We start from the raw sequence: 6,092 nt of genomic DNA, 5'->3' as shown, positions 1-6,092 counted from the left end.
TTATCAAACTATGAATCCTTCATGCCTTGGGGCCACTCAACCTTGTATGCTAGGTTATTGGTAGACTTACGATCGACCAACCTATCGGGATCATACTGGCTCCGAGACGGGTTATCCACGACAATCGTCGGAGGTTCGAATTTTTTTCCTTAAACCTTAATTATTGCACTCAAGCGTAGACTTACCCTAACCCCATGAAAATATGCTTGATCAATATTGATAATTGCTTGCAAAATATATGTGACTGAAGAAGATCCAAATGTTTTATGGAAGGAACTCAAAAGTAGATCTAATAATCAAAGAGAAGTTTTACTTCCAGCTGCTATGGATCAATGGAGAACATTAAGGTTTCGGGATTCTAATAAAGTAAATGAGTACAGCTTAAATCTGTATAGTACATGTTCATAACTTTAGTTTTGTGGACATGAAATAAGCGATGCTGACATGTTGGAGAAACTTTTCTCCACAATACATTCTTCAAACATCACTTTGCAAGCAAATTTGAGATTGCAAATGTTTAAAAAAAATCTGAACTTAATGCATATCTCTTAGTTACAGAACAGAATGATGAGTTGTTAATGAAAATCAGCAATCTCTCCTACTGGTGCACTTTCACTTCCCAAAGCAAATGCTATTAACAGTGATAAATGGGGAAAAAGGACGTGGGCAAGGTCTTGGATATAATGACCAATATCATCATGTAAAAAACCATAACAATGGTAGGAATAATCCTTATGGTAATAAGCGTGGTCGTGGTCGTGGTCATAGTTTTCAAAGAAACAATAATCCACAAAAGTATAAATATCAAACACCAAACAAGCCCCACTAAATGAGATGTTGAAGAAAATTCTTCAAAGAATGGGCAACTAGGCTAATACTTTCTGAATGTCTAAACATCTTATTAAGATGTATCAGGATTCGTTCAAAGGAAAAGAAAAGGAAGTACATTTTGTTGATAACCTTGATCCAACAGTCACTGAGCAATCATCAGATATGTTTGAAGATTTCTAGTATATTTAACTTGCTATGTGTCCCTTATAAATAAACGATTTAATATCGCCGAACTTTCGTTATTATGTTTGCTAAATTTTTCTTTATTATTTTTGTAATCTATTTTCATGTAACATATTGTGTAATATTTATGTAGTCATTATTTTTTTTTCTTATATTTGAAGTTCAATATGAATGCTACTGGAATACAACATCAATCAAGTGGTGGAGATCTCTATGTATAGCAGATAGTTTTATGCCACACATTATACTTAAATCAAAATAATATGTCATTGATTTAAAACCAACGTAAGGAACTATACATACATTACAGATCCTGCAAACTTGATAAAAAGGAATGGGAAAGGAATAATTTATGTTACCAAATGGTACAAATTTTTTGATAAATAATGTCTTGTTTTCTTCCAAGTCAAAGAGAAATTTATTAAGTTTCTCTGGCATATATCATAATGGATATGATAGTCAGTCAGTGACAACAAAACATGGTAAATATGTAAGTATCACTTACAAGATTCATGTGGTTGAAAAAACTACAATGACTTAGTTCTAGTTTACATTAAACATATATAAATGTACCAAAAGCACATGATAGTTAATGAGAAGTCATTTGATTCTATAATGATCAGTTTGTGGCATGATAGATTAGGCCACCCATGATCAATAATGATAAAAGATAATATATCGAAATACACATGAATATCCATTGACGGATCAAAAGATTCCTCATTATGCACTTATCTCATATACATCATGCTATCTTGGAAAACTGATAATAAGACCATCACCTCTTAAGGTTGAAAAGGAATCGTCAAAGTTTGTTGAAAGAATTCAAGGTGAAATATTATATATCTTCTAACTGTGAGCCTATATTGGCTTCTCCCATTGGTCTATTTTCACTATTCACCGTCTTTCTCCCCTTGAATATTTTTTTTAATGCTTTATAATAGGTTTTACAGTTTATTTTATTTTTTTGGCCTTTGTGGGCTGTTTTCCAAAAAAAAAACTCTTTAAAAGGGCTATTTTGATCAAATGGGCTTATTTAGAGTTACTCTTGAAACCTCCTGGCCCAGATAAATCAGACTCCCAATTATTTTATCTTTTTCCAATTATAAACGTGCAAGTAACCATACCCTGTACCAAAAAGCCATCTCCACAACTCTTCACCATCAGACATAAAGGCATGGGTTGCATGTCCTCTAACCTTGCTTCCATTATCTTATTCTCTGTTTTCCCCATTTTGTGTATAAGTATATCATCATTTTTTTCTCCCAATCGGTGAACTCGACAGGTAACAATCGATATTTTTGATTTAGGGTTTCTCTTGCTTTAGTATTTTTGGCCTGATTCTTGGGTGGTGTTCGGTCGTTTGCTTCGATTACGGTTCATCCGTCTCCAAGGTTCGTCCTTTTTTTCAATTAATTTCAGTTATTTATCAATTATTGTTGATTGTGGCATCTTCTTCGATAGTATGTGGTACCGTTTGCTAACCAGCTGCTTCGTTTTACCCATTTACTGTATTATTTTTTTTCTCTACTGAAACACTAGGGTTCAAGTTGCCGGCGTCCGTTTTCTCCGAGATCGGCTTCTGCTTCTTCGAATCAATAACGTTATCATATCCTATTTACTTTTAAATCCGGTAATTGTTTTAATTCTGTATATTTTTTTCATCAAGTTCTGTATATATGTATGTATGTATGTATATCTGTATTACTCTTATGTATCGTATCAATTTTTTTTTTTTGTATACAGGATGATATGTATAGAAATAGATTAATAATAAATTTTGTATTATCAAAGTTAATGACAGTTTCAGTGTGTGTATAATAAAATACACATGTATGTTTATTTTGAATTGTTTTGCTTTATAAATTACAAGTCGCTAACTTTGATCATTAAAATTTATTTTGTTAATTATCTATATGTGTATGTATTGATTATGAAATTCAATTTGAAGAATTGAGTCTTATAGTGTGTGTGAAACTGTGTGTTAATTTATTGAACTGTAAATGAATGAATTGAAACGTACAGAGTTGGATTGAATGTACTGAGTTGTGTAATTTATATTTATTTATTTATTTGATTATGTGTCTGTAAATTTATATGTTTGTATATATACATGTATGTTTGTTTATGTTGGTGATTGAAGTATTGTTTGTTGCTCTGTTTTGATATCTATTTGCTGTTGAAAGTGGAAAATAATTGTTATTGAATGTATATGAAGGCGCAGGCAATAAGGAGTCCTCAAGAGAGGAATACCAGGCTTAAGATATGTGCTGGAGGATATGGAATTTAGCTCGTCAGAAAAAACATGTTTTTATATTCGTTTATTGATTTACATATTATTTTATTTGCCCAAATTTTGTTTGCCCAAATTTTGTTTTGTATGTAATTAAGTGTTATTAAGTTGTATAGGTTTTTGAAATTGTACTGCAATTACATCAATACTTATGTTAATGTGTTCAGTGTTTATTTTAGCTTGAGAATGAGGAAGCTCATAGAGTGGCCAAACGTCGTATTGAGCGTGAAAAGGGTCGAAGAGAAGCAGTTGCTGACATGTCAGAAGACCTAGCCAAGGGCAAAAAGGGCGAGCGCGTTAGCGATGTTTCTACACATGGTGATAGTCACAGGGGCCGTTTGCAGAGAATGAGCTCGATTGATGCTATGGAGGCTTGGACTAATCAACAGAAGGGCAAACAGTTGTATCCTCTATTAATAAGGTCTGTTCTCACATCCTTCACTTTTTCACTATTAAATAAGTTGCATTATATGTATCTATAATGTATAAATAAACAATTAACGGTAGAAGGATACAAGATATTCAAAAATCTGTTTTTTTTTTTCTGTTGCTGCAAAAAATAGTACATCTATCATGAAAGGTATGAAGTGTTGTATGTTTTAGAATTATATTATTTGATCGTTGATATTAAAAAGTCTTACAGCCTTCATGGGTTAATACGTGGTGAAAATATGGAGCTTGGTCATGATTCCGATACTAGCGGTTAGGTAACTCCAGTTTAGCCTATGTCTCTTTTATTCGTTTTGAAATTATTTTATTTTTTTATATTTTTTTCATTGTTTTTTATGTTGCATAATGATTTACAGGTTAAGTATGTTGTAGAACTAGCAAGAGCTTTAGCTTCAATGCTTGGTGTCTATCGAGTCGATTTACTTACAAGACAAGTCGCCTGTCCTGAAGTAGACTCGAGTTACGGTGAACCAACCGAAGTGTTAGCTTCACGTAACTCAGATGGCTCAACCGATGACATCGGCGAAAGTAGCGGTGCTTACATCATCCGTATCCCCTTCGGTCAAAAAGACAAATATATCCCTAAAGAGTCAATCTGGCCCCACATACCCGAATTTTTTGACGGTGCACTTAGCCACGTAAGGTAATTTTGATTATTATAAATTCATATTTTGATTTATTTCATTCTGGTCTATTCATTTATTTATCTTAATTTTACTAATACTAACGGCGATTGTTGAAACAGTATCAATTGGAGATGCTTTCGAAACTCATTAGTTCTGTTTAGGTTTTTTCTTATTTAATGTTTTTTTAATTTTATCTTTTATGTGTGCGATTTTGATTTATATTTCAAGTATCAATTGGCTGATTTAATTGTGAGTAATGATGTGTGTTTATTAAGTTTTCGTGTGTTAAAGTTTAAGGTTGATTTGTTGTCAATTTGAGATATGTTATCAACTGCAGGACAATTCGTTGCAAGCTATATGGACGAATGATGAGAGCGAAAGGAAGTTAATAAGGTACCTGGATAACGAGTTTGACTGTTTTAATTACGGTTAATTGGGGTTTAGGTTTGTACAATTTCTGATGGTCTTAATCGTTTGCATGGTTGAAGTTGCCAATGATAAGATATCAATATTTGATACAGGCCCGGGCATGGAATCCATAGAGAAATGGTAAGATGTTTATTTTGATTATGGATTCATTTTTTTTGATTTTGTTTCTTACATTCATTTCATATTGTGCTATTATATGCTTATTATGCTATACAAGGGTAAAATGGGCGCTTCCCTTCAACGGGCAATGAAAACACACGCCATAGGTGGAAAGCCTCCGTATTTAAAGGTAACTACTATGAAAACTGTACAACGTATGCAAGAATTGTCATCTTTAGTTTAACCTTATTCTTATGACTGATTTTGAACTTTTTGGTGTCATAATACTCAGCTTGCTTTTGGCATGTTTGGATATGGTGGCTTTGTTGCCTCCATGTATCTAGGAAGGTATGTCATTTAAATGATTAATTTACTACTGTAATTAGAGATGTTGAGTGAATTTGTATCACTCGGGTACATTGGAAAACAATTTGTGTCACTCGGGTACATTGGAAAACAATTTGTGTCACTCGCCTTTATCCTGTGAATGAGCGTGCTATCAGAACAATAAAAAAATCTATATATTGAGATTGAAAGGGAAAATTCTGAACTTTCTTCTCGAGTTTTGTTATGCTTATTAGTTGGATTTTAGGGCTAACCGAGTCAGTTCAAGTTAATTGATTGTGGTGAGCCAATCTGAATACTCTTATGAATGTGCAACAACATTGTATTGGTGAAAGGTTCTAAATTTTAGATTCAACAGAGAGAAGGAAACATATTGATTTTGGATGATGTTATGTTCTGATGGTAATCAATCAGACATACAATCTGCGTTCTGTATGATTACTTAAATCGAATAAAATTATAATTTTTTGTTTTGCTCATATTGAATTTGATAGGTCAAATCATGGTGAGATTAGAAGATGTGATGAGTTATAGTGAGACTCGGTAAGTGAAGAACAGATTCGGTATTAGATAGAATCGGTAAAATTTACATTCCACAACTTCTAGAACTCATTTACAATACAATGACTATCTAATTAGGACTACATAGGTTCCTTATATAGCTCTCTTCTAAGGAACCTTCATTTAATCATGTTTCACATTAACACTATACAACTTCGGGGTCCTAACAATCTCCCCCTTAGTGTTAAATGTGAAATTTACAATATAATCCTATTTAGTAATCTTGAGAGGTCCAAACGTTAGTTTCCATCGTGTGCCATCTGGTTTTGAAACTT

General features: G+C 32.8%; 1 pseudogene; it reads left to right on the top strand.

The window, feature by feature from the left end:
* Positions 1-2,924: 2,924 nt before the first annotated feature.
* Positions 2,925-5,634, top strand: LOC139857572 (probable sucrose-phosphate synthase 1; annotated as a pseudogene).
* The last annotated feature ends 458 nt before the right edge of the window (positions 5,635-6,092 follow it).

This window comes from Rutidosis leptorrhynchoides, chromosome 7 (assembly GCF_046630445.1).
Source record: "Rutidosis leptorrhynchoides isolate AG116_Rl617_1_P2 chromosome 7, CSIRO_AGI_Rlap_v1, whole genome shotgun sequence".
Taxonomy (NCBI): domain Eukaryota; kingdom Viridiplantae; phylum Streptophyta; class Magnoliopsida; order Asterales; family Asteraceae; genus Rutidosis; species Rutidosis leptorrhynchoides.
This window is presented reverse-complemented; position numbering and strand designations above follow the sequence as displayed.